Genomic DNA, 27,689 nt, shown 5'->3' with positions numbered 1-27,689 from the left:
CTGAGTGTTTTCAAAATCACATAAGTCAAATAAACTAAGTGTGGTTAAGGACTTAATCCTAAAACTAACTTAGAAAACAAACCATTTAAATCATAAGCAAATAACACGATTGCAAAGTAAACATTAAAATCTTAAAAAATTATAGGTTCTACCTATAGTGCACGGAAGCAAGCTAGAACGAAAAGTAAAATAAAAAGATGCTGTCATGACAGCATTAAATTATTATCATGACAGCCTCCCGAGCAGCTTCTGGGAGGCTCCGTTCCGCCATCCGACCTCCGATTGAAGTAATTTTAAAGCTCACACGTCCCATTCAAAGGTACTATAAATGTACCAAACCATTTAAAGATTGATTATTTTTGCTATCATGATAGCTAAAGTTGTCATGACAGCACCTCCGGACTAACTTTCGGGCTGCACCATTTTATCATCTGACCTCCGATCAGAGCAATTTCAAAGCCATATGTCACTTTAAATAGTACTATTAGATATCAAATTTTTTGGAAAGATCTAATGGACGAATGAATTTCATGCATGTTGCAACATTATTAATTATTGCTCTCATGACAGCACTTTTACTGTCATATACTTTCCTCCGGACCAAATTTCAGAGTGCGCCGTTTCTTCATCGATATCTGATCGACATAATTTAAAGCCCACACGAAGCTTATAAAAGGTTTTACTTGTGACCCAAATTTTAGAAAAATCCAACGTTGGATTAAGATTTGGACACTCGAATGCAAAAGTACAGTTTTTTTTGGTAAAAATCATTTTCAAAATGTCCAAATCTCATCCTAATGGTCACAAACTTGTGGGAACATTTGGGACACATAAAATAGGACTAAAACACCTGATAGAATATTTAAATGATAGAAAAATTATTTATACCAAAATTTAACCACCCGGGTGCCATTTCCCAAAATAGACCCTAAATCCCCAAAATGCACAAATCACGCAAGAGTGGTCAAAAACTATTCCAAATATTAATATACATATGAATACACACGCTAAACATTTTCACTTGGCTCAAGATCTCTATGGGCCCACGCATCCACTCTCTCTATCCAAGGTATATGTTTGCTCATAGCACACCATTTGCAATGCAACCACTTTGCATTTGCTTGTGGAATCACATATATGCCAAAATAAATATTTGCTTGTAGTGAAAAATTAGTCTACTAAATATCTTCAAAAACAAACCGCCACTAAGCCAAGTTTTCTAGCCACAAGTCTACAAGCAAACAAAATTCATACATAAGCCATACAATCCACACATATCACGCACATATACATAATCATATCCTACTGGTACCCTAATTCTAAATACATTACAATAGATTTGCTCAAAGAAAGAGGTTGTAGTTCTTTATAGTTCACAAACACCCCTAGCTCTACTCCTTTCCCCCGTCCTCTACTGTTCCTTCGCCTGGACCTGGAAATATTGAAAAAAAGGGGTGAGACAACCACAGTCTCAATAGTAAAGAAATCTACATTGATTATCATAAAGCAAGCCATAATTGATTAAATGAATAATAAATTTAACATAATATAATTTAGCCATTTAAAATGCATGAATGCATGACCTAGGCCGGTATAGCCTCTCATGACCACATAATACCCCCCTGGCACTCTTTAACTCGCAGGTAAACTTTATACCTACGTGTACCTCTATAGGCACAAAGCATAATTAAGTCATGATCTAATCCACTGAACCGCCTATGCCTCTTCGACGTGAAGCCTGAGCAGTCAAAGCTAACTCCCTCCCAGAGCCAACTCGACTTGCTCTCCATGTTGAGGGCTAGCTTGGCCTAGGCACTCAACCTCACACTTCATATGTCGGATTCCCTCCCCCCCCCACTGAAGGTGTCGAACACTCAATACACTAACCACTTTAGTGCACTAAGCCCACAATACGTAAGGCAACACTGAGTACTAGCAGTGTGCCATAGAATATCACAAGTCCACACCTTCTCATTAGTAAACTCCCACCAAGATCATGCCTTTATTCGTGTCTACCTTTTCCGAGTATTGATCACTTCAACACTCTAAGGTAGTATAATATTTATAAATCTCCCTTAAATTGGTCCTTAGCCTATCTAAGGTACCTTACTTAGTTACACTTTTTTAAATGCAACTTCTATCTTTAATGATTACAATTCATGCAACAAATTTCGTTTCCATAAAAACATTGTTGTTAAACATTTAGAAAATATATGCAGATAATCAAAGTAGTACCCCATAACCCATTATAAGCACATTTAATCTTTTAAAATATGTAATGCATGATAGCTAGTAATATTATTCAAAAATAGCTAAAATAAAGTAATAAGAAATATAAATTTTCATGTTACCTCAACCCTTTGGTACCAAAAGAGTTCCTCTTTTATAAAATAGGGCTCAGCTTGTTCCTTAACTTCTAAACAAATTCACACAACAACAATCCCTTACAACATATAAGTGATCCACATCACTTATCATGTTAAATAGCATTAATGAAGACTATAACTCATACCACACACTTGGGTCAATGAGTCATAATCCATCCTAATAGTCCATATATTAAACCAACTATTCATATAGTATCACTTAACCACCAAAATCATTTATTAGCCATCACTAGGCTAATTTTTAATTTAATATAATTTTTAGTCAATTAAGAACCTTCACTTAGTGTCACCAACTTTCACCATTATCCCTATAATGAAACCAAAGCTAATTTAAATCTTATTGGCTCAAATAGCAAATTATAACTGAATCAATAGGCTTAAACCATTGAGGAGCAAACTCAATCTCTCAAGGTTTAATTGGTGCCTAAAATTACCTCTTTGCATCCAATTATCCACTCAAAATGTTAGATCACTATATGGAAACTCAAAACATCCTCCCTAGGATCTAAAGAAATAAAAGCTTACAAGAATAAAGCCTTTGGATCAAAATTCAGAAATTTTCTCTTTCAAAAATTGAAAAAATCAAGAGGAATGGAAGAGGGTTGAAGTAGGGAGTTTACCTATTGTTGTAGCCAAGCTCGCAACGGTCGCAAAAACTCCTAGATCTAAGCCCAACTCCCTCTCATTCTCTTCTCTTCTCTTCTTCCTCTCTCCCTTCGTTTATGCGTTTCTTTCCTTCTTTGTTTTCATTTTCTGCATTCTTTTGCTCTTTAAATTGCAGATATTAGACTTTGGAAAAAATTACAATAAAGGGCCCAACATTTTTATTATAACACAAAAGCTCGGGTCAACTTTGATAATTTTTTTCATAGTTAAAAATCAAATAAAACCAAACTTTTGCTGAGAAAAATTTAAATTCTGGACCTCTATCAAATTATTCTAAAATTTAATTTAATATAGATATTTTTTTTTTTTTTTTAAAATAAAATCGAGTTTTAAAAATTTTTGGGATGTACATGGATCAAGTCAAATGAATTTTACCAATTCATTGATGGTAACTACAAAACACTCCAACTAGTTTTAGATCTAGAACATATATATTTAAACATTCTTTCTCTTTTCTCCAAATATAGGCACCACTTGATTGTGATTGACATCAATTGAAGCAATACAATTCAACTACGAATTTACAAATGGTAAATTATAACAATTTCTAGATAAAAAATAATTCACTTTTATTCAAATCAATGTAACTTTTTATTACACTTGATAGTTTAAAGACAATACAATATTTATTTGCATTTTTCATGTGCAAATACAGGTTCACAATTCAACAAAGATCCTTCTAAATGAAGTTATCTAGTTCAAATCCTCTAGTCCAACTGCTTCATTTCAATTCCATTTTCTTCCTTTGTTCTAGCCATTACTTCTACTAATCTGGGATGCTTCATTTCAATTACGGTTGCTTAGCTTCTTTTCGTCTCAGATTCCACTCAAGATGCTCTTGTTTTAGTCATAGAAGCCATTGGATAATTGTATAGCTTTTATTACTCTTGGATTGCTCTCTTTTGATCATGTGTAGCTCGGCTTCACAATTGGACTTTTGTTTTTGTACTACAAATATAATTTCATAGTATACAATCATTGTCATTATCTATCACAATGTATGAGGGGAAAAGTGTAATATATGAATTTACCACAAGTTCTATATTTATATCCAATTATGCCCAACTGTAATACATTAAAGACTATATGTATATGTTTGTAGATACACCATGAAGTGATCAAGCTCTAAATATTGTATGGGTTATGGGCTTGGAATTGACTAACTACATCATTGCATATTTTTCTTGTAAAAATTCTGCATATTTTTAGCAAAAAATCTGCATATTGTATGGCAAAGCAAAACTGCAAGTAGATCATATAAATTAAGGTGCAAGTTGTAATATGGCATATTGTATTTTTGTTGAAAGTCAGACATAGGAATCAATGTATAATTGCCTTTTGTCCAATCCTAATTGCAACAATTAGTTTCGAGAAGTAATAGCCCAAACTAGATGCAACATATAAGAATGTTAATTTAATATGCATACATATTGCTTTTAGAGTGTGGTATTTATATTAGAATCACATACTCAGGTAGTTACAGAGTTATAGTTCAGTAATGTTTGAGCACTTGCCACATATGCCATGTTCTTTCCTACAAATATAGGACCTTGATAGCCTTTCCCTTTTAGCTAGGAACCATGCACACAAAAAAAAGAAGTTGAATTTATACATAACTCCATACATAGTCAACTCATATTTATCAAGAATGATTCCTGCTTTCGCAGCAACTATCTATTCATGGTTCATCTCTAAACAAAGCTAGGAAAAGCTTTTTAGTTTATCTCTTCAATTTACTAGAGTGGATACTTTAAATTGCTTTTCTAAAGAAATTCAGGAACCTATGCGAATAATTATGGAAGGAAGAGAGCATAAAAAGACAAACACAAACTATAAGCGATACTGTATCATTCCAATTTATTGGAACTCAAGCTATATTGACTTGCAAATCAACACATGAATTCATAGCTTTCAGACGAAAATTCATAATAATTTTTTTATCTAAGAAAATTCATAATTATGAACTAGACATAGTACATCAAGTAGCATCCTCCTCCGGCTCCAACTTAGGTTCGAAAGATTAAATTAAGAAAATTCAAACACACTCTGACTTGAAGAACAAAATAGATAAAATTCAAGTTTTGAAAAATAGAGAGAACTTTCATATATTGCAGTAGCAGAGGTTTTTCCCCTTTACACTCTTCCTTCCTTGAACCTTTAGATAGGATGATAAATCTCACTCTGTCGAGATTCTCAGATATGAGACTCAGACAGGATCTTTAATTTAAGGCAAAAAAAAGTAGTGAAGAATGATAGTGAACTAAACTAGAAATAAAGCTTTTTGCATTTGGCTGACAGTAAGAATCTACATCGTCACGTGATTCTAAAAAGGAGCAATCGCAATCGAAAGCATAAAGCAAAAGAGTGAAAAACAAAATATAATGATAATGAAATGCTGGAATTGTTTGGTGAAATAGATAGTCCAGATTTTGTTTCACAATTGATGCGGTGTGTTTTTGGGTCGAAGGAGGCGCGAATGAGTGTGAAGTCAGAGGAGGGAAGCTGACCCCATTGTGGGCAAATGGCCTCGTATTATTTTACTGTTGTCTTAGTAAAAATAAAAACAGTGAATATGACATGAATGATCTAGGCCTCTTAAGTATTATTTTAGAGTTTTAATTGTTAGAAGTGTGTATAAAAAATGTCTTTTAAGAGAGGATAACCTTCTAATTGATACTTAAATTTTTCAAAAGGATTAATTTTACAATAATCAGACATGAAAATTTTTGGGTAAAAAAGATAAAAAAATAAAAAATAAAATTGATGTGAGTGTGAGGGCATATGCCCCTTTTTCTCTAAATAAGATCCAATCTGAATAAGTTCAACATTAGAATTACCGACTCTATATGTATGTAGAGTCGATAATTCAAATTAAGTTTAAACCCACCTGAAAAAAGCTAAGGTTATGTTTAACTATATAAAACTTTTTAAAAAGATATGGTACTTCAAGACTAATCCAAATAAGTTCGATTAGCTTGAATTACTAGTTGTAAATTACAAAAATAAACAAACAGGGATAAATTAAGTTAAAAGAGGGATTGGAGGAAAAATTAAGTTCTTGCAATTTATTTTATTTTAATTAGTCCTCATAATTTGATGAATTAAATGTATTAATTTTAAATATTAAATCCTTAATTTTTTTAAATAAAATTTAGCACTTTTATTTTTTTATTTAAATATTATGTAACTTTAAAATTAATTACATATTTTTATAACTCAAAATTATATCATTAGATTATGTTTTATAAATAAATTTTGTATATAATTTTCATAAAAAAATAATAAAAAAATATAAAATTTTATATAATCAATTTTTTCTTTTTTTGGCTAAAAATATTAAATCATTTTTAGAAATTTAAATTTTTTAATTTAATCATTCTCTAATAATTTTAACCTTCAAATGCTAATATATTTAATCAATCAAATTATAAGAACTTGATTAAAACAAAATAAATTACAAGTACTGAATTCAAAATCAATAAAAACTAGAAAGACTTGCATATTAATTTTCTCAAGATAATTTAGAAACTAATTCAAATTATTGATAAATTTAATAAAATTACCAAAATTGAACAAAATTTCCCCATCTCTGTGAAGTACTAAGGCCTTATAATTAGGCCTTATGAAAAAAAGGCAATAAGAAATCATTATCTATAGATATACATATATGTATTCATATTTATCTTGTTTGTATACTACGCACGTGTATATAATGTGAATGTAAAAAAATGATAACAATATTTTTATTTCAAATATTAATAGACCTTCTATTTAGTACTAATATTATTATTGTTGCTTTCCTAATTCCTACCATTATATGGGAAGAAAAATTAGAAGTCTGCCAGGAAAATTCAAAAAGGGCAATCAAATCCAAGTGAGACTACCGACTACGTCACGTCATTATTGAATAATAATAAGAAGAAGAAGAACCACAACCCAATCTAAAATATTTTCTTCATATGTTTATTTATTATAACTAAAAACAATTTTAACATAAAAAAATTTTATATATTAATTGTTTATATATTACTAACAGATTATACAATATAGTAAGATTACTTGGGCCGAAACACCTGTCTATTGTGGAAATTTCAAATTGATTGAACAAGAAGTTAAGATCAAGATGTATGGATTACAAGTATTACGTGATCATGACAAACTCCGGGAAAAAAAAAAAAAAAGAGCGGGGAAAACGCAAATACAAACATGAACATGCATTTGGGGCTTACAAAACATAAATAGCAAAGTGAGAAGCCTAATAATTAAACTAACAGTAGAATCAAGCATTATTGTCAATATCATTATCAATATAAAATATAAAGTGAGATTATACGCCTTTGTTACAAGTCTAATATGATGTGTGCTTGTACTATTCATATTTTAAACATAATGTAACAATTTTATGATTTTTATGTTATATATAAATATACAGAAAATTACAATACATTCATAATTGATATCATGTAACATGCATCTTATAATTTATCATGTTAAGCAAATAATCGAAGTCTAGTAGTGTAATAAAAATGGTTAATGATTCCTCTTTGCTGCTATTTCAAGAACCAAATCAGACTGGTTGGATTGTTAGCTAAATTCATTGACAATTCAGTTTGGATCAAAACATAGTTTTCTTAGTTGAACTGAGTTGGGCCGAAGTTGAGCTACTATTAAATAAGAATTAATAACCCAAAGAGATTTTTAGTAAGTCAAGTGCGACTATACTTGAAATAAAAAAAAAAGGCTAAAAAGACTTTAAAAAACTACAAAAATCTAAAAATTGAATCCTATAAAAAGCAACTTTATTTTTACACCCTTCACATGTATATAATAATATAATTTGATTTGGGATTATTTTTTTAGGAAAATGTTAACAATTATGATATAAATGCAAATACTTTTAAACATACTCATATATAATTTAACTAAAATACACCTATATTTGATAATTTATAAAATTATGACTTACAATTTAAGTTATGGTCATCCTGTTATTCTTGTGACAATGAGGCATAATATGAATTTATATATATATATATATATATGTTATATATTTTAAATATTATTTTTATTTAATTATTACATTATTGATTTAACTTCTTATTTAACTGATTATACTATAAAAACTAAAACTTTTGACTTTTCGCCTTTTGGTTTGACATCAGACCCCTTTTTTTCTGAAACTCGTTGCTTTTTTGGTTTGACATTATTTGATCCCCCTTTTAGAATATGGAAAGAACGAATGTACTTATTTTTATATACTTAACATATTTATTTTTAATTAAATTAAAATATGTATATTTTTTATAGATTATATATTCTATAAAAATTATTAATAATATTATTAATATATTAAAATATACATGTTTTGGCTTAATTAGAAAAAATATTTTAATATATAAAGTTAAGTATATAAGTCTTACACTATAAAAAAAAAAATGTTGCTTTGAAAAGCTCAATAATCTATCTCTAACTAGTAAAAAATTCATCTCTAAACAAGTACAGATAGATTTAGAGATGAATATTGCAATATCTCAAAAAGAGCAGTCGCTCGATAATCAACAATGAATTCTTTAAGTTGTCACTGATAGAGAATGATTTATTCTATCTCCGAATAAAAAATGTCGCTTCTAAATTTTATAAAAAATTTGTTGGTATAAAATATTCTAAAAATTATATAAAATGATAGAGACGGAATAAAATAGTCTTTAAATCCATCTTAAAAAAATAAAAACTAAATTCTTCAAGTCTCTACTATTATGTCAGTGCCACATCGCTTGCCATGTGTAAATCAGTTGGTGCCACATTACTTGACAACTCACTAGTCACTTGCGCATTTGCATATGCCAACTCATCTGTCCAAGTGTGGGTCATGCCATGTCAGCTGCCATCACATGTATAAAATATGCAAAGTTAAGATTTGATTCATTAACTTCCCACCTTCCAAACCTTGGATCCTCTTTTTCATCAATTGAATTAAAATATAATTATAATTATTATATGCAAAATTAAATATAAATTACTTAACTATGTACATATATATAAAATAATATATTGTTAAAAAGATATACATGTATCATATTTTATTTTCAATTTTAATATGATAAAATTATTTATATGACTAATTATATCATATTTTTAATAAAATATTATTTCATTAGGAAATGAGCTTAAAATGAAACAAATTTTTTACATAAAAATATTATTTTAAAAATAAAAATTATTAATTATATAATTTATTTAAATTAAATATTTACTTTCACCTTCTCCATCTTATTCTGAAAAATTAATAATAAATGAATCAATTTTTGTCTTCTCCCACAATAGTTAAATGTTTCTCATTCTTTCTTACAAATAAATTTTATGTACACTTGTCATATTATTTTAATAAAAAATAATTTTGATCATAAAAATTTTGTCATTTGAACAATTTTAATTTTGTAATGAATACTAATAAATTTTAAAATAAAAAATACTTAAATGAAATATTTAATTTAAATATATGATTTTTTGTATTTAAAAATTATTTTTTATCAAATTTATTAATATGGAACAAATTTAAAATTTAAAATCTTATAAATATGCTAGACATATATTAATACTTTATTCTATTTATCATATATTAAATATTATTTTATTTAATATTTTAAGTTAAGCTATGTATCAATAAAATAATTATTTTCTTATATACTTTAAAATTTATTTTTCTTTTCTTTTGCTGAAAATGAACAATATTCATACACACACACAATTAGAATAAAAAATTATATTTTGTACTAAAATAATTAATTTTATTAGTATAAATATTATTTATAGTTATTTAAAAAATGAGAATGGTTAAATATGATAAAGAGAAAAAGAAAAAGAGAAAGATTTAAATAACGTGTAAAATATTTTTAAATACCCTATAAATTTTGAAGATAATTTTTTTGAATACAAAAATCAAATTTTTGTTGTTTGCATTGAATAGGAGCTCACTAAGTAATGATGAAATTTTTTCTACATCTTTTAAAATTAATTTTCATTTTAATATATTTCAAACATGTATTAATGCAATTGATAATTTAAAAATTAAAAAAATTAAAAATGTAACTTTGTCTCTAAATCTGTCCTTACTTTAAATTAGAGACGTATTGAGAAACAAAAATAATTACATCTTTAATATGTTTATTTCAATAATCTATAATTCCATCTCTAAATTAATAAAAATAAAATTATGAAATTTTAAAGAAACATAGAGAGGGGGTTAGAGATGGTTAAATTTTTGTCTCTAAATTTATAAAAAATCTGTATCAAATTTAGTCTCTAAATTAAAAAAATATAAAATTAATATTAGAGATGAATTTGGGAATGATTAGTTTAAGGATGAAATTTATTCATCTCTAAACTTGTCTCTAATACTTTAATTTTTTTAAAAAAATAAGATTTTAATTAATAATGATAGAAGTTGAGATGGGTTTTGCAAGGCTTTTTTTAAAGATGTATATAAGTCATCTATAAATTTATCTCTATATTTTAAAATACTTTTAAATTAAATTCATCTTTAAAAATATAATTAGTCTTTATTTTCATTTCTATTAGAAAATATAATTAGATTGTCTCTATTTTTTGTCTTTATTTTAATAATTTTTTTTATAGTGTTGCCTAAAACATCTCATTTTTTTAGATACCACTGAAAGTGAGCTCAAACCATTGTGAACATACACTTGGTTCAAGAGCTTATGGTTTTAGTCAGGGTGATATCGAGGCTCGAATGGCAGAATGATCATACTAGTGGTAAAAGATTTGTACTGATGAAAAGAGTATGTAGTGATACGCTAAAAGTATATTTGGAGTTCTATGATTTTACTCTCTTATGATTGTGCATGTTAATTAATAGTAGTAAATTATTCTGTCACTGAAATGTCTATCTCACCCCGAGGTTATATTTTATAGGTGAGGGCTCCGATAGGGACAAGGAGAAGAAATGGGTGTTTGAAGAGTAAAGAGCATAATTGTATATCTCTTCTGTAACATCTTAGTTTTTAATCGACTGATTAATTAAACCTAATTAGGATAATTAAGCAAGTTAAGGTGGTGTGTGGCCAAGGAGATCTAATAAGTATATTTGATGGTATTTTAGCCCTAATTGTGAGTCCGATACCAAGGTAGGCCACCGGAGCATTAGAAGGAGAAGAAAATGAAAAGTGATGCTGCTGTGCCGCATGCTGTGACATATAGATCATCTGTTATAGTGCACAGACACTTCTAATATAAGGGAGGACCTCTCTGTGCCATGCGTCGTGACGCATTGTGCATCCGCTGCAACACATGGCCATTTCCTACAATTTATCATATGCGAACCTAATACAAAAAAGAGAGAAGAGAAAGAAAAGAATGAAGAGGATGCACCAAGCTCTGCTAGGGTTTACTAATAGACGACATTAGGAGTATTTTAGAGGCTACAAACACCCAAGGTAAATACCACACTCCTTAATCCCTCCACTTCTTCCATATTTATGAGTTTATGATTAGAGTTTGATAGTGGAAGTGAAATTTCAGTCCATATAGGTTATGGGTCCAAATTTATTGACTCAAATGGAGTTAATGGGAGTAAATTAGAGTATCTAAACTTAATATAATGAATTTTTGGTATCTTGGATTGTTGGTCACCATTAATATCAAAAAAATCTCATTTATTATGGGTAGTTAGAAGACTGTGATGCTATTAATGAAAATTTAATAGTTTATTAATATTATTGGGGACTAAAGGTAATTAATGAACCCAATGGATACGCTCCAACTCATGTAAAGTGAACATTGGGTAATTTAAAAGTAGAGGATTGAGGGTTTAATGCTTGAGTTGATCACGTTGATGAAATTCAACTTGGTTAATTGTAGTTTTTAGCTCTTGATCACGTATTGGATTAAAAAATTCAAGCTTGGAAGCTAATAGATTGAGGGTAAATCTTTGACCTCTTAAATGTTTGAGGTAACCAGGAAAAACTCTACTTTAAGTAGTTATATATTAATTGATTGTAAATTGATTTTTATTGTGAGTGTGGCATACATGGGTTGATTTTCAATGTGAAAAGCATGTGTTAGTTTTGATGAGTATATAAAAAACTTGAATATGCATAAAGTTTTTGTGGCTTGAAATGCAAATGCCTAATCAAGATGTTTTGAATATGAACATGCATATGTCTTTAGAAAGATAAATTTGATGGTGTGTTATAAATGAGCAATTGTGATTGAAAAATAGGTTTAAGTATTATAAGCGAAAGATAAGAAATTGATATGCACTTGGGTAGCACACAGTCGTGAACCTAACATGATTGTGGTGATAATGAGTAAATGAAAATAAAAGTGTGAAAATGAGTGAGTATTGATTATGGCATGATTAGTAATGGGAGTTCACCTAAGGATTGGGAGTAGAGAAAAATTTATATGGTATTTATGCTGCCCTCTGATGCACGAGAGTATAGCCTTGTCCCACAGTTTGTTGAGGGACTGTCTTATAGTTTGTCAAGAAATTAGAACCTAACTATCTCCACTAGTTTAATGAGGAGAATGCCCTAGGGTATGAGACACTTCAGGGATTTGAGAATGGGGGAAGCCATGGTCCGAGAGTGAGTCTTATGATCTTTAATCGGGTCACACCTCATGATTGGTGAGCTTGGGTAGTCCAGTTACACGAATGAAGCCCTATTCAATGTTATACCCCATGATTTTAGTCTGAGAAAAATAAGGAGGTTATAATGTTAGTTGATCATTACCTACACAAATATATGACGTGTCACACGTGTTAAGTTGTGGCAAGTCATGTGAATAATGGGTCATGGTCACATATCTAAAAATATGATGATAATGCACCTAGTATATGTGAGATAAAGAAGTCATTAAATGATAAATGATAAATTATAATATACATGAGCATGTTTTACACACTTAGTTCCTTATGCATATACTTAGTTTATAATTGATATATAATTGCATAGGGTAGGTCTAACATTGGTTATTGAGTGGCTAGACTCACCCCTTTCATCTAATACTTATCAAGCTCTAGCTCTGGTGTAGAGAGGGAGAAGGCTCAAAGGGTTAGAAATTAGTATATTCCTACTGTATGCCTTTAGCTTAGATTTATTTTGTGTAACAGTATATAAATGCCAATTCTAGGATGCATGCCATCTCACTTGCACTATTTTATCGTTGCAAATGTCTTATTTGTATTTTAGGCCTTACGTATTTATGTATGTTGAGATATATATATATATATATATATGTTTATAAGACCAAAATACTAGTGCAAGTGTAGAAATGAAGATTTGAATATGTTTTGAATGATTTAAGTGAAATACAATAACAATTTACCTCCCCCTTTGTTTTTAGTAAAATGGGGTTGAGAAGTGAATTTTGTTAGACTATTATTTTAGTGCTTGTGACATGTTGTACTAATAGTTTTAGGTCTAATAGATATGGTCTAGGTGTTAGGAAATGCTTTTGGCACATGTTGAGGGTTTTGGGCACCCATTTTGTGTGAAAGTTTTGAAAAGTGGTTAAACTGTGTTTGGTGTCTAACTTCTTAGTCTGACTTGTTTTGGTGCCATTAGCTATTTATATAAAGAGCTTTTTATAAACACCTAGATCATATCATTTGAACATTGGATGAAGAATTGAGGCACATAAGAAGTTTTCTAATTTTCCTGTTAAATGATAGTAGAATTAGTTGAATTTTAGTGCAACACGCCATGGTGCGTGGTGCCTGAGCCATGGTGCGTGACATAGAGAGCAACACGCTACAACACAGCATGCACGAGCCACAGTGCACTGCTTTATCACAAATTATAAGAGTCATTGTTCACTTGTTTTTGATTTCTTTCACTCCTCCGAGATATCACGTGCTTCTGAAACTTATTTTACTCTGATATAAAGGATTTTGATTATTTAAACTCATTGTTATTTAGAAAACTTAGGATCCCTTGCTTTTGAATTTGCATTAAAGCTTGGTAATTATCTTTTTGAGTTAAGTCTTTGATTACCAGAATCTATATTGGTTAATTGTGTTTAGCAGAGTAAGAATATTACAACTTGCTATCCTATTACATCTTTCCTTTATTCTTTTTGGGTATTGTAATAAATATTGTCAATATATAATGCCAACTTAGAAATATGACATTGTTGTGATTATCTCTTGATATGAATTTGTGATATGGGTGTGTGTATATTAGTCTAAGGTTGATGTTGTGGATTAAGTGTGTGTGCTTGGCCAAGTTATACTTACTTAAAATGATTGATGTGCCAAAATAACCAAGTTGATATATGTGTTAGGTTTTATCTACCCCTTATGTTGTTGTGAACTGGGTTTTTAATGATCATTTTGAGTGTGAATGCTTAATTGTGTGTTATGATTGAATTATCATGTTGTGTGTGATCCATTTGAGGTGGTCGAAATGTCTCTAAGGCTAATAGCATTTGGTATTGTGAGTTGGATACTTTTGAATGTGTTTTGAAGTAGAAACAAACTATTTTGAGTTTGGGTATCCATCTCTTAAACAAATGATTGTTTGAGTGTGACAGTTGAACCACCCAAATCGAGTGTCAGATAGCAAAATGGCGTGCTCCAAAAGTTTGGAGAGCTATCATGACAGCAATCTGCTATCATGATAGTAAATGCACACCGCGGCGCATGGTAGTTGCACCGCGACGTAAGAGGCCTTCGAGTGACTTGTCCCTCTATGCCATCTATCACAGTAGGCACAGTTCATACCGTGACCAATGTGCCAAAATTTTTAAAAAGTGGTTTGTTTTAACTTAATTTGAAGTGGTTTGATTTACATGCTTCCATATTTGCTCTTAATTGATTTTAAATCATAATTTGAGTTCAAACACTATTTTAAAAGGGTTTTCTTAGGATCTTGTTATTTTAACTAATTATCTTTTAACCCCTTGGGTTGTGATAACTCCCTCTTAGAATTTGACTATTCCTAGTTATTACAACGGCGTATAAGAATGTTGTCCTGGTAATGTTAAGGCGGACATTACATAACTCTTATATTATAAAAAAAATTAGAACTATTTAAAGAAATATTTACAACTTTTAAAAAAAAATTATTAGATACCTAATTATTATAATTCAATTTGTTAGGATGTATTTGTCATTTTTTTTGAAGTTCAACTAATTTATTTTGACCCAATCCTTTGGTTCTGTTGTACGAAAACAAACATAACAAAATTATTATTGAATTGTGACGCTAAATTACATGTTTGACTAAAACTTCGTCCACATTTATAACCATTCTTGCAAGTCACAACTTGGAGTAACATCAAGCCTTTGTCTATTTATTATTCCTTTATTCATATATTTTTGGTGGAGAAGGGGCTTTGTGAATACATTCCACTCAACTCAACTAATACGTACTTATAACAAGTTATAAGTTTTAGGGTCCGTTTGGTTTTCCTCCATTTCACGTTCAGAAAGTAAAATTTCACTTTCAGAAAGTTGAAAGTTGTTTGGGTAGAATATTTGGCAGAAAAGCACATCCTGAAAGTACATTCAAACAGTAGCTGAAAGTGAATTTCTGAAATGTAACTATTTGAAGCTTTTGAAAAGTGGATTTGAAAAGTAGGATGTTATTTAACCATACTACCCTAAGTTTAATCTCTTATTTTTTTTATTTAAAAAATAGTTAATTCATTAAAAATATAATTATCATTTTAATAATAATAATTAGGTATCAATTTTTTTAGTATTATAAATTGAGTAATTAATCATGTTAATTTTTAGCATTAATGTATAATAAAAATTACAAATCTTTATTACATCTTTTAAAATTACAAATTAAAAAATATAAATAATTAGAGATCAAATTTTTAGCATTATAGATCAAAATTTATGTTATTTATAATCTTTATTACATTTTTTAAATATTTTGAATATATTACATTTGTATAATAAAAATTATAAATCATTATAAATCAATGTCCTTTTTGGTAATTACACATTCAAAAGAATATCTCACTTTCACAAACCAAACAACTTTCAATGTATCAAACTGACTTTTGAAAAAATATATCCAAATACAAATTTCGTTACAACAACTGACTTTTATTAAACTGACTTTCACCAAATGAACTTTCACCAAATGAACTTTTGCCAAACTGAAAACCAAACGCACACTTAGTCTAGATAAATTGAAACAAAGTTCTTTTCTCATGGATGTGTTACTTCTTGCAGGCAATTGAATTTGCTAAAGATGAGTTTTACTCCCAATATGTTTTCCTGAACCTTCCACATAATGATTCATGTTGGACTAAATGTGTAAGGGAGGGTATTCCCCCTTTTATTTTATATAGAAAATGATAAATAAATCATTTTGAAATAGAGAAATAATAATTTGATCCTGTAAAATATAATAATACCTTTTATATTTTTTTGTTTATAATTTTAGTTTTGAAATTCGCAATTCTAGTTCAGTAAATAATTAAAGTGATTTAAGCATTTATAATTTTCTTTCATCATTTTTCTATAATTGACAAAGTACAACAAAGTTTTTTTGATTCAACTTTAATTTTAGAATTCATAATTTTGGTTCAGTAAACTACTAAATTGGTTTAGGCATTTGTAACATTCTCTCACCATTTTTCTTCAATTAGCAAAGTACAACAAAACATATTTTTTGTTCACAACTTTAATTTTGAAATTCACAAATCTAGTTCAATAAAAAAATAAAGTGGTTTAGGCATTCATAAGTTTTTCTCACCATTTTTCTTCATTTTTTTTAAAATTAAAGGATATTATTGTCATTTAATCAAAAACTTCAATAACAATTACGTTCCTTGGGACTTAAAAAAATTATCATATTTTGTGAGACTAAATTATTATTTTTTTATTTCATAAGGATTTATTTCTCATCCTCCCTTTTATACAATGAAGGACATTGTCCATAATAAGTAATTAGAATTTAATTACTTCATAAATTTTGTAAATTGACTTATAAATAGAAGGAAAAATTATGTATAGGTCACATATGAAAGACTAACCTACAAATAGATCCTGTAAACTTGGAAAATACAATCAAGCATCGTGGACCAAAATATAATTGAAATTTTAAGTGAAAAGATCTTCATGACCCTAGTTACTAAAAAAAAAAATAACAATAGGCTGAAATCATATTTACCTTACTTTATAACTACAACTTTACAGTTTATAAATATAAATCCTTAATTCACAAGTCAGATTTTTTATTTTATAACAATATATTAAAATCATATTTACCTTTTACTTACAACTGTAATTTTACAATTTTTCAAGTGAAAAAATTCTTAATTCACAAGTCATATTTTATGTTTTATAAATAATATATTGAAATCACATTTACACTTTATTTACAATTACAACTTCATAATTTATAACTAAAAAATCTTAATTCATAAGTTATATTTCATATTTTATAAATATAAATGCATCATTGTTCATGTATAATTTGATATATTTATCTTTACACCCTTACCACAAATTATACTTAAATACCAAAAGGATTTGACCGTAATTTCTGAGTTTCATGAGACTCTTATACAAAGCTATACATAATTTTTCCTAAATAGAACTGTTGTAAAAAAATTATAAAAGGAATGATTAACGAATTTGTTAAAATGACCTGAAGGAAGCATTTTATACATGTAATTATATATCACCGACTTAGAGATAACAATGCAAGGACTTTGGGACACATACAATAAAACTGGCATATGATATAAATGGAAATGGAAGCTCATAATTAACAATAAGTTATAACAAAATCAACGTGTTCTGATTTAAAAAACAACAACAACAAATCCCTCTACTTGGTAATAGTTTTATTTGCCAGAAGAACTTGTCGTACCACGGTCTCAAAATTCTGAAACGAAGATCCACCAGGTCTGCTGGTTGCTTCCTCCGCCATTTTCTTCCATTCAAGTGCCGCCTTCTTCATCTCTTTCCCCTTCTCTCCCTCCATTAATTCCTTCACAAGCATCTCTACTCCTTCCCTCTTCACATCACTCTCTATCTCCAACCCAATTCCCCATTCTCTGCTCGCAAATCTACAATTCGTCTGTTGCTCTGCGAAGAACGGCCAACATGTCATAGCCACACCACCGCAGATACTTTCAATAGTTGAGTTCCATCCACTATGCGTCAAGAATCCTCCCACTGAAGGATGAGCCAGAACTTGTTCTTGTGGACACCAACTTGATAACAGCCCTCTGTTTCTGGTTTCTTCGATGAATTCTGGAGGAAGAACTGCTTTATCGCCCGTAACAAGATTGGGTCGGATTACCCACAAGAAGGTTTTGTTTCTGTTAGCAAGTCCCCATGCAAACTCCATCATTTGCTCTCTCGTCATCACTCTGATGCTCCAGAAGTTGACGTATACAACAGAGTCTGGTTCTTTCATGTCTAGCCATTCCAGACACTCTGGTTCTTCCTTCCATAGGTTTGATCCGATTTGCTTCAAGTTCTTGTCAGTGATTTCGTTGGTGAGTAGATTTAAGGGACCGATAGAGTAGATTGGAGGCAAGATGGATGATAGTCCTTCTAAAACGTCATGTTCTGGAGCATCGAACGTGTTCAAGATGATTGCAGAAGCTTTCTTAGCTCTATCTGATAGGGACGCGGAAGCAGAATCGTGCTAGTTTAGGGACAGAACTCTAAAACAACAAAAACACAAAAACAAAAAGAAAGGGATGAAATTTATGACGGAAATAAAGAAAGGTATAAAGTAAACAATAGGATAATGATCAAGGAGAAGATCCTCTAGAGCACCTGCCTCTAGGAACCTCAACCTTCGAAGACACCACAAGAGTTGATCACGCTCTTGATCACGTCTGTTTCTCACACGGGATATCACCACAAAGCACTAAGGCTCACAAGAGTTATAAACTCTAAAATGAAAATAATTTCATTCAACTTCTGTGTTTTTACAATAGGGAGCATGCCTAATTTATATAGGCTCATAGAAAAAATATTTCCTAAAATTAAAACCCTAATTTCCTAATACTAAAAGGAGAAATAATATAAAATAATGATAAAATATTCAGCCACATAATTTAGGAGATGTGATCCTAAAATTATGGGATTACAAAATTTAGAAATTAATACTATAATTAATTTTAACCTTTGACTAGACTCAAAATAGAAAATCAAATCAAAGGACCATTAAAATAGAAAATAACTTAGGAGACAATCAAGGGATCATAAAGGATTTAAAATCACGCCACCCTTGACTTCTTTACTAGGGTTTCATGCCTCCTTGCTTGCAAGAGGCTCAACTTGTAGTCTTCATTGCATTGGGCTAAGGTCTGCATCTCTTGGGCTTGACTCTTCATAAGTTTGGATCCTAAATACATTATACACGTATAGATGCTCTCTTTTGGGCTTGAAAGGAGTGCCCCAATGTTCTCTAAGCTCTTGAACTTCTTGCACAAGACTAAACAAGGCTTGCTTCATGGCTTTAGTTCAGGCTCTTGTTATTGGACCTCCAATATGTTGTAATGGGTCTTTAGGTACGTTGGATTGGAAGTATTGGGTTCCTTCTATGTCACCATGCTCATGATTACCATCCTCAAGCTTCGTTACCATTAATGCTATATCACCCGTGCCATGGGGTCCATCATTCCCTCCCAGTTGGAAAGGATTCGTCCTCGAATCTGCAGAATCATATAAAGATAAATCAGAAACATTAAATGTGGCACTAACATTGCCATAAGAGCTAAGCAAATCAATCTTATAAGCATTATCATTAATTCTTTCCAAAACTTGGAAAGTTCCATCTCCTCGAGCTTGAAGTTTGGACTTCCTTTGATTAGGAAATCTCTCTTTCCTTAAATGTAACCAAACCCAATCTCCAGGCTCAAAGATCACACGTCTCCTGCCTTTATTAGCTTGCTTGGCATATTGCTCATTCTTTCGCTCTATGTTTGCTTTAATCTTAGCATGTAAGTCCTGCACAAACTTAGCTTTTTTCTTGCCATCAGTGTTAGCATGCTCAGAGAAAGGCAAAGGTAAAATATCAATAGGAGATAATAGATTGAAACCATAAACAATTTCAAATGGAGAATAAGAAGTAGAAGAATGAACAGCCCTATTGTAAGCAAATTCAATATGAGGTAAACAATTCACCCAATTCTTCAAATTCTTCTGAATTATTGCTCTTAATAATGTAGTTATAATTCTATTAACTACCTCAGTTTGACCATCAGTTTGTGGATGGGCAGTAGTGGAAAAAAGTAACTTAGTCCCTAATTTATGCCATAGGGTACGCCAGAAATAACTAAGAAACTTCACATCTCTGTCACTCACAATAGTCTTAGGTAAACCATGCAAACGAACAATCTCTTTAAAGAATAAGTCAGCAATGTTAACAGCATCATTAGTCTTAGCACAAGCAATAAAGTGTGCCATCTTAGAGAACCTATCAACAACAACAAATATGAAATCTTTGCCTGCAGAAGATTTAGGCAATCCAATTACAAAATCCATAGAGATATGTTCCCAAGGGTGAGAGGGGACGGGTAAAGGAGAGTGAAGTCCATGAGGTTGGATCTTAGATTTTGCCTGTCTACATTTAATGCATTTATCACAAACAGATATGACATCTTTCCGCATGTGAGGCCAAAAGAAATGATCAGACAAAATAGCCAAAGTTTTATCTACACCAAAGTGTCCCATCAAACCACCACTATGTGCTTCCTTAGTAAGCAACTCACGCATAGAACAAATAGGAATGCATAATTTATTTTTTTAAAAAGAAATCCATCAAATTTAAAGAAATCACCAGATCCATGATTTTCACAAGATTTCTAAATATTTTCAAAATCAGGATCAGTTTTATAAAGATCTTTTAGAATCTCAAAACCAAGTAATTGAGCATGCAAATAGGAAAGTAATGTATACCTTCGAGATAAGGCATCAACAATGATATTTTCTTTACCTTGCTTATGCTTAATCACATAAGGAAAGGTTTCAATAAATTCCATCCAGCGAGCATGTCTCTTGTTTAACTTACCTTGAGACTTGAGAAACTTTAAACTTTCATGATCAGAATGAATGATAAATTCCTTGGGTCACAAATAATGTTGCCATGTTTCTAAGGCCCTCTTTAGAGCATAAAGCTCTTTGTCATAGGTGGAATAATTCAAAGCTGCGCCGTGAAGCTTTTCACTAAAGTAAGCTATGGGCTTAGAATCCTGCATTAAAACAGCACCTATACCAATACCAGAAGCATCACATTGAATTTCAAACTTTAGAGAAATTAGGCAAAACAAGTAAAGGGGCATTAGTCAATTTATCCTTTAGGGTTTGGAAGGCCCTTTCTTGTGTTTTACCCCATTTAAAGGTCGCATCCTTCTTAACAAGTTCATTAAGAGGGGCAGCAATGCTAGAGAAATCCCTAACAAATCTCCTATAGAAGCTTGCTAAGCCATGGAAGCTTCTTACTTCACTTGCATTCTTAGGGTTTCACGAATAGCCTTAACTTTCTCCTCATCTACACGAATTCCCTGTGATCTAACAACAAATCCCAAAAAGATAACAGAGTCCATGCAAAAGAAACACTTTTGAAAATTAGCATATAACTTATATTCCCTTAAGATGTCAAACACATTTTTAAGATGATTCATATGATCAGTCAAAGATTTACTATAAATCAAAATATCATCAAAGTAAACCACAACAAACTTGCCTATAAACTTTCTAAAAACATGATTCATAATGCCATAAAAGTGCTAGGAGCATTAGTCAAACCAAAAGGCATAACTAACCATTCATATAATCCAAATTTAGTTTTAAAGGCAGTTTTCCATTCATCACCCTCTTTCATACGAATTTGATGATAACCACTTCTAAGATCAATTTTAGAAAAGATAGAAGCACCATGCAATTCATCAAGCATATCATCAAGTCTAGGGATAGGGTAACGATACTTTACAGTGATTTTATTGATTGCTCTACAATCAACACACATCCTCCAAGATCCGTCTTTTTTTGGCACCAAGATAACAGGGACAGCACAAGGGCTAAGGCTCTCACGCACAAAGCCTTTCATCATCAATTCCTCTACTTGGCGCTGGATCTCCTTAGTCTCTTCAGGGTTAGCCCTATAAGCAGGCTTGTTTGGAATAGCAGCTCCAGGCAAGAAATCTATCCTATGCTCAATTCCTCTTAAGCGAGGAAGTCCATCAGAAATTTCATCAGGGAATAGATCTCTATAATCCTGCAACAAAGAGACAACACTAGAAGGCAAAGTGGGGTCAAAAGTGTTAGTAGAAAAATAAATATTCTTGGGAATTACAATAAGGGCTTGCTCACTCATCAAAGCCTCTTGAATCTTACTTTTCCCACACAATAATATTTTTTTTCACTATTTTCCTTCACTCCCACCATTCTATTTTTTTCTTTTCTTACCTTCTCACCACTCTTTTTCCTCTCTTTTGATTGATTTTCAAGTAAAGTAATACTCTCTTTCTTTTCTCTCTCACTCATGCCACAATCAAGGAGATCTCTCCTTTGCTTGTAATCTTTAGTTGATCTTCATAGGCTTGGATGGGCCTAAGAGGATTTAATACAACAGTCTTGCCTTTAAAAGGCACCTTGTAACAATTTCTAAAACCATCATGAGTAGCCTTACTATCAAACTGCCAAGGCCTACCTAATAACAAGTGTCCAGCAAGCATAGGGGCTACATCACATAATACATCACAAGTATAAACTCCAACAGAGAAAGTAATCAACACTTGCTTAGAAACCCTAATTTCAGCAGAATCATTCAACCATTGCAATTTGTAGGGCTTAGGGTGTGGAATTAAAAGTAAAGATAATTTATCTACAAGTAAAGTGCTAGCGACGTTAGTGCAACTACCACCATCAATTACCATGCTACACACTTTCTCTTTGATGAAGCATCTAGTGTGAAAAATATGCTCGCGTTGCTCATGTTCATCATCCTCCTTTGGTTGAATATTGAGAGCTCTTCTTGCCACCAAGATAGAGTCAACTACACCATTGCATTCAAGCTCATCATTTGATTCATGGGAGGTAGAATCATCATCAACATTATCAGCATCATCTTTATTACTTTCATGCACACTATCATAGCCACCATCATCTCTCAAGATCATAACCCTTTTATTGCTACAATCTTTCGCCATGTGGCCCACACCATGACATTTGAAACACTTAATAGGAGAAGTGTTAGATGAATAAGAAGAAGGTTTAGGGTTAGAAGTTTTACCCTCATACTTGGTCTTTATTTCTTCCTTGGCTTGGGATGTATCTTTGGCTTTGGAATCCTTCCATTTGGAAGTTGTCTTGGAGTCTTTCCAAGAGAACTTGGAACGTTTGTTCTTATTTCTCTGCTCCAACTTTATAGCCTTATGTATGAGCTCTTCCTTGTCCACAAAAGTGTACAAGTCAAGCTTATCTCTCAACTCTGGCCTCAAGCCATCCATAATTCTTGACATTGCTTCACGTTCATTTTCTTGAATGTTTGCACGAAACTTCAAGATATTCAACTCGTGCACATACTCCTCCACTGTCATAGATCCTTGAGAAAACATTCTCAATTTTCTATTCAACTCTGTATAGTAGTAGCTGGGGACATAAGCCTTTCTCAAGTACCTTTTAAGCTTCTCCCATGTTTTAATGGGCTTTTTCCCAAGTTGGCTTCTTTTGTACTGTAAATCTTGCCACCAATAAACAGCATAGTCAGTGAAATTCAAAGAAGCAGTTTTTACCTTCCTTGACTCAGACAAATCAAGAGTCATGAAGATTTGGTCCATCTTCATTTCCCAATCAAGGTATTTTTCTGGATTGTTGCTACCCTTGAATGAAGGATACTTTATTTTTTGGTCCGGTAAGTCAACACCACACTTTAAGGATTTCTTTCCCTTAGGAAAAGGGGGTTCTTCATACTCCTCATCATTGCTGGGGATCTTATGCTTCTTTCCTTTAGAAGAGAAAGTCTCCGGCTCATCTTTATCCTCTTTATGGAACCATGATCAAGTTCCAAGCGAAACTGCTGCAACTGTGTTTTGATAAGTTCTAAAACAGAGTTCATATCAATACTAGGGGATTCATCCTTGTTACTCATGTTCACAAAAGCACTAGAAACCATATAAGATAAAAAATAGGTCCTCACACACACAAACTCACGTGTTTACTCTCAAGATAAAGTCACTCGTGTTTCACAAAAAAAAAGTAATGGCTTTTTTTTTTAATGATGAAAAACACACTTGCCTTTTACCACTCACTAAGCTTGTGGATAGAATCCAATGGTAAAACCAACACAAATCAAGAAACTAAGGAACAATCAAGTGAATATCTTCTAAATTAAGGAAACTAGAAAACAAGCACAAGGTGAAAAGAGGATTTTTTTTTTTTGCAATTTTGAAACAAATAGGAAAGCAAAATTTTCAAATAAAATTAAGCTTGTTAAAGGAAAAACCACACGTGACAACAAAAATAAGAAAGAAAGAAATAAAAGTCAAAGAGTCAAATACTCAAAGACAAAAATAAAAAACTAAATAAAATAAGAGAGTAGCACAAATAGCAAATAAGAGAGTAGAGAATTTGAAAAGTGCTACCAAAAATTAAAAATAAGAAAGTGATAACGTATAAGACTTTCTTATACCCAAGTTGACTTTTCTCTTTAGGCAACCTCTTGGTGACTTGGAGTTCAAGAATAGCCTTTTTCTACAGTCATAACTCACAGCAATATATTTTTTTGTAGTTTTTTTTTGAATTTTCGGATTTTTTTTCTCTTTTTTTTCTCAACACACTAACACTTTTTTTTTGCCTTTTTTTTGCACGAATTTCTAGGTATTTTTTTCTCTTTTTTTTTTTGAGAAGGCTAATAAAATGAAAACTCACATAAGATAAAAAGTCACAAAGATGAAGAAGAGAAAAATCAAAAGATAGAAGTAATGGGGTAGATAAGAGATGATCACAAAAAGAAATAACTCAAGATGAAAAAGAAGAAGGAAGGACAAGAATTTAAACCAAAACTAGCAACCAAAGCTCTGATGCCAATCTGATAGGGACGCGGAAGCAGAATCGTACTAGTTTAGGGACAGAACCCTAAAACAACAAAAACACAAGAACAAAAAGAAAGGGACGAAATTTATAACGGAAATAAAGAAAGGTATGAAGTAAACAATAGGATAATGATCAAGGAGAAGATCCTCTAGAGCACCTGCCTCTAGGAACCTCAACCTTTAAAGACACCACAAGAGTTGATCACACTCTTGATCACGTCTGTTTCTCACACGGGATACCACCACAAAGCACTAAGGCTCACAAGAGTTATAAACTCTAAAATGAAAACAATTTCATTCAATTTCTGTGTTTTTACAATAGGGAGCATGCCTAATTTATATAAGCTCATAGAAAAAATATTTCCTAAAATTAAAACCCTAATTTCCTAATACTAAAAGGAGAAATAATATGAAATAATGATAAAATATTCAGCCACATAATTTAGGAGATGTGATCCTAAAATTATGGGATTACAAAATTTAGAAATTAATATTATAATTAATTCTAACCTTTGACTAGACTCAAAATAGAAAATCAAATCAAAGGACCATTAAAATAGGAAATAATTTAGGAGACAATCAAGGGATCATAAAGGATTTAAAATCACGCCACCCTTGACTTCTTTACTAGGGTTTCATACCTCCTTGCTTGCAGAGGCTCAACTTGTAGTCTTCATTGCATTGGGCTAAGGTCTGCATCTCTTGGGCTTGACTCTTCATAAGTTTGGATCCTAAATACATTATACACGTATAGATGCTCTCCTTTGAGCTTGAGAGGAGTGCCCCAATGTTCTCCAAGCTCTTGAACTTCTTGCACAAGACTAAACAAGGCTTGCTTCATGGCTTTAGTTCGGACTCTTGTTATTGAACCTCCAATATGTTGTAATGGGTCTTTAGGTATGTTGGATTGGAAGTATTGGGTTCCTTCTATGTCACCATGCTCATGATTACCATCCTCAAGCTTCGTTGCCATTAATGCTATGTCACCCGTGCCATGGGGTCCATCACTATCACACTCGCCAAGAATGAAGTCGAGCATGAATTCATCTGGGTTTGTGGTTCTCACAAAGCTTGGGATGTCCCTTAGCCGGATTTCCTTGATTCCTGGAATCCAGTCGATCACAGTACTCTCAAAATACCCATTTGTTAAATCGCTCGAATCTGGGTTAAAACATGATTTTGACCAAAAGAAATATTAGAGTATGTCATAGATTTTTCAACGAGATACCGAACGAGCACCAAGTTCGATTAAATACATGAAGCATAGAAGATAGTCTACCATTGAGTGGTGTCAAGCCTTTGTCGATGAGTTGGCGGTAATGAACGTAGCAAAGAAACCCACAAGCACTAGGAGTCCAGAAAAGGACCTCTGGGATGCCGAGTTCATCGGCGGTGGCCACCGTGAAGCTCATGACTAGGAAACTATGGCGGTAACGGGAGGGACATCAGGGGAATTTTTGAGTTTGTTGAGGAGGTTTCTGAAAGGAGAAAAGCAAGTTCTGCGGGTGGACTCGCAAAGGGAAGGGATGTCCTGTGTGGCGTCGACGACGACTTCGTCGGAGTCGGTAAGGCCGTCGGGGATGGTTTCGAAACAGAAAGAAGAGAGGCCATTGAGGGAATCAGGACCTCGTGATTTGAGAAGACGTTTCTGGTTGAACTCAGTGTTAACGAAGGTGATGTGAAAGCCATGAAAGTGAAGAAGCTTTGCGAGCTTAAGCATGGGATTGATGTGGCCCTGTGCTGGGTATGGGATACACACAACGTGAGGCTTCCCTGAAGTAGCCAATAAACCCATTTTCGACTCTGTTTTCCCGATACAACTCTCAAAGAAGATGATATATGCGAGGGCGAGGCTGTTTACTTGTCTTTGCCCATGTAGGTATATTTATAGGGGTTAGGCGCCGGAAGCGATATATATATATATAGATATATATGTTTTTCCAGAGACGGATCCCATCTTGTAACCAAAAGAAAAAAGAATCTTGAGATCTCTGTGATATTGTTGGTGGGGGCCATCAATATTATACAGTATTTTAAAAATCGAATCGATCAATTAAACTGGTTGAACAAGAAACCGATTCTTAATCCGAGTTGGTTGATTTTTTAAAATCAGCAATAAGGAACCGGTCAACAACCGAAAAAGCTTGTCAAAAAGTAGAAAAACCAATTGAAAACATGACTGGTTTCCTTAAAAACCGGTCTAAATTATTTAAAAATTTTAAAAAATTAATTTAAAAATTAAGTAAAATAAAGAACAGTTAAAAATAATTAATATTAATCATGTATTTATCAACACTATATCATTTTACCAAATATTTATTAATATTTTTTGAAAAATATAAATATTTATATATATTTTTTATTTATTTATAATATATAAATTAATAATACATTAATTTAATGTCATTCGATTTCACGGTTGAATCAATAATTAGTTCAGTTCAATTATCGATCTGCTTTTTAAAACTTTAATATTATGTGAGCAGTGTTGGTACCGTAAATTAATGTGAATTGGAAATGTCGGATGGCCACTAGGGGAAGCTTTGCCCACAGTCGGCATCGTACGCTTCCTTTGACTTCAATCGACACACT

At 31.6% G+C, this 27,689-nt stretch overlaps 1 pseudogene; it reads right to left on the bottom strand.

Moving 5' to 3' along the window:
• Nucleotides 1–17,851: 17,851 nt before the first annotated feature.
• Nucleotides 17,852–26,950, bottom strand: LOC129295653 (7-deoxyloganetin glucosyltransferase-like; annotated as a pseudogene).
• Nucleotides 26,951–27,689: the final 739 nt, after the last annotated feature.

This window comes from Prosopis cineraria, unplaced genomic scaffold (assembly GCF_029017545.1).
Source record: "Prosopis cineraria cultivar Desert tree isolate PC_DT_omini unplaced genomic scaffold, ASM2901754v1 PC160, whole genome shotgun sequence".
NCBI lineage: Eukaryota > Viridiplantae > Streptophyta > Magnoliopsida > Fabales > Fabaceae > Prosopis > Prosopis cineraria.
The sequence above is the reverse complement of the archived record's forward strand: the minus strand, read 5'-3'. Positions and strand labels throughout refer to the sequence as shown.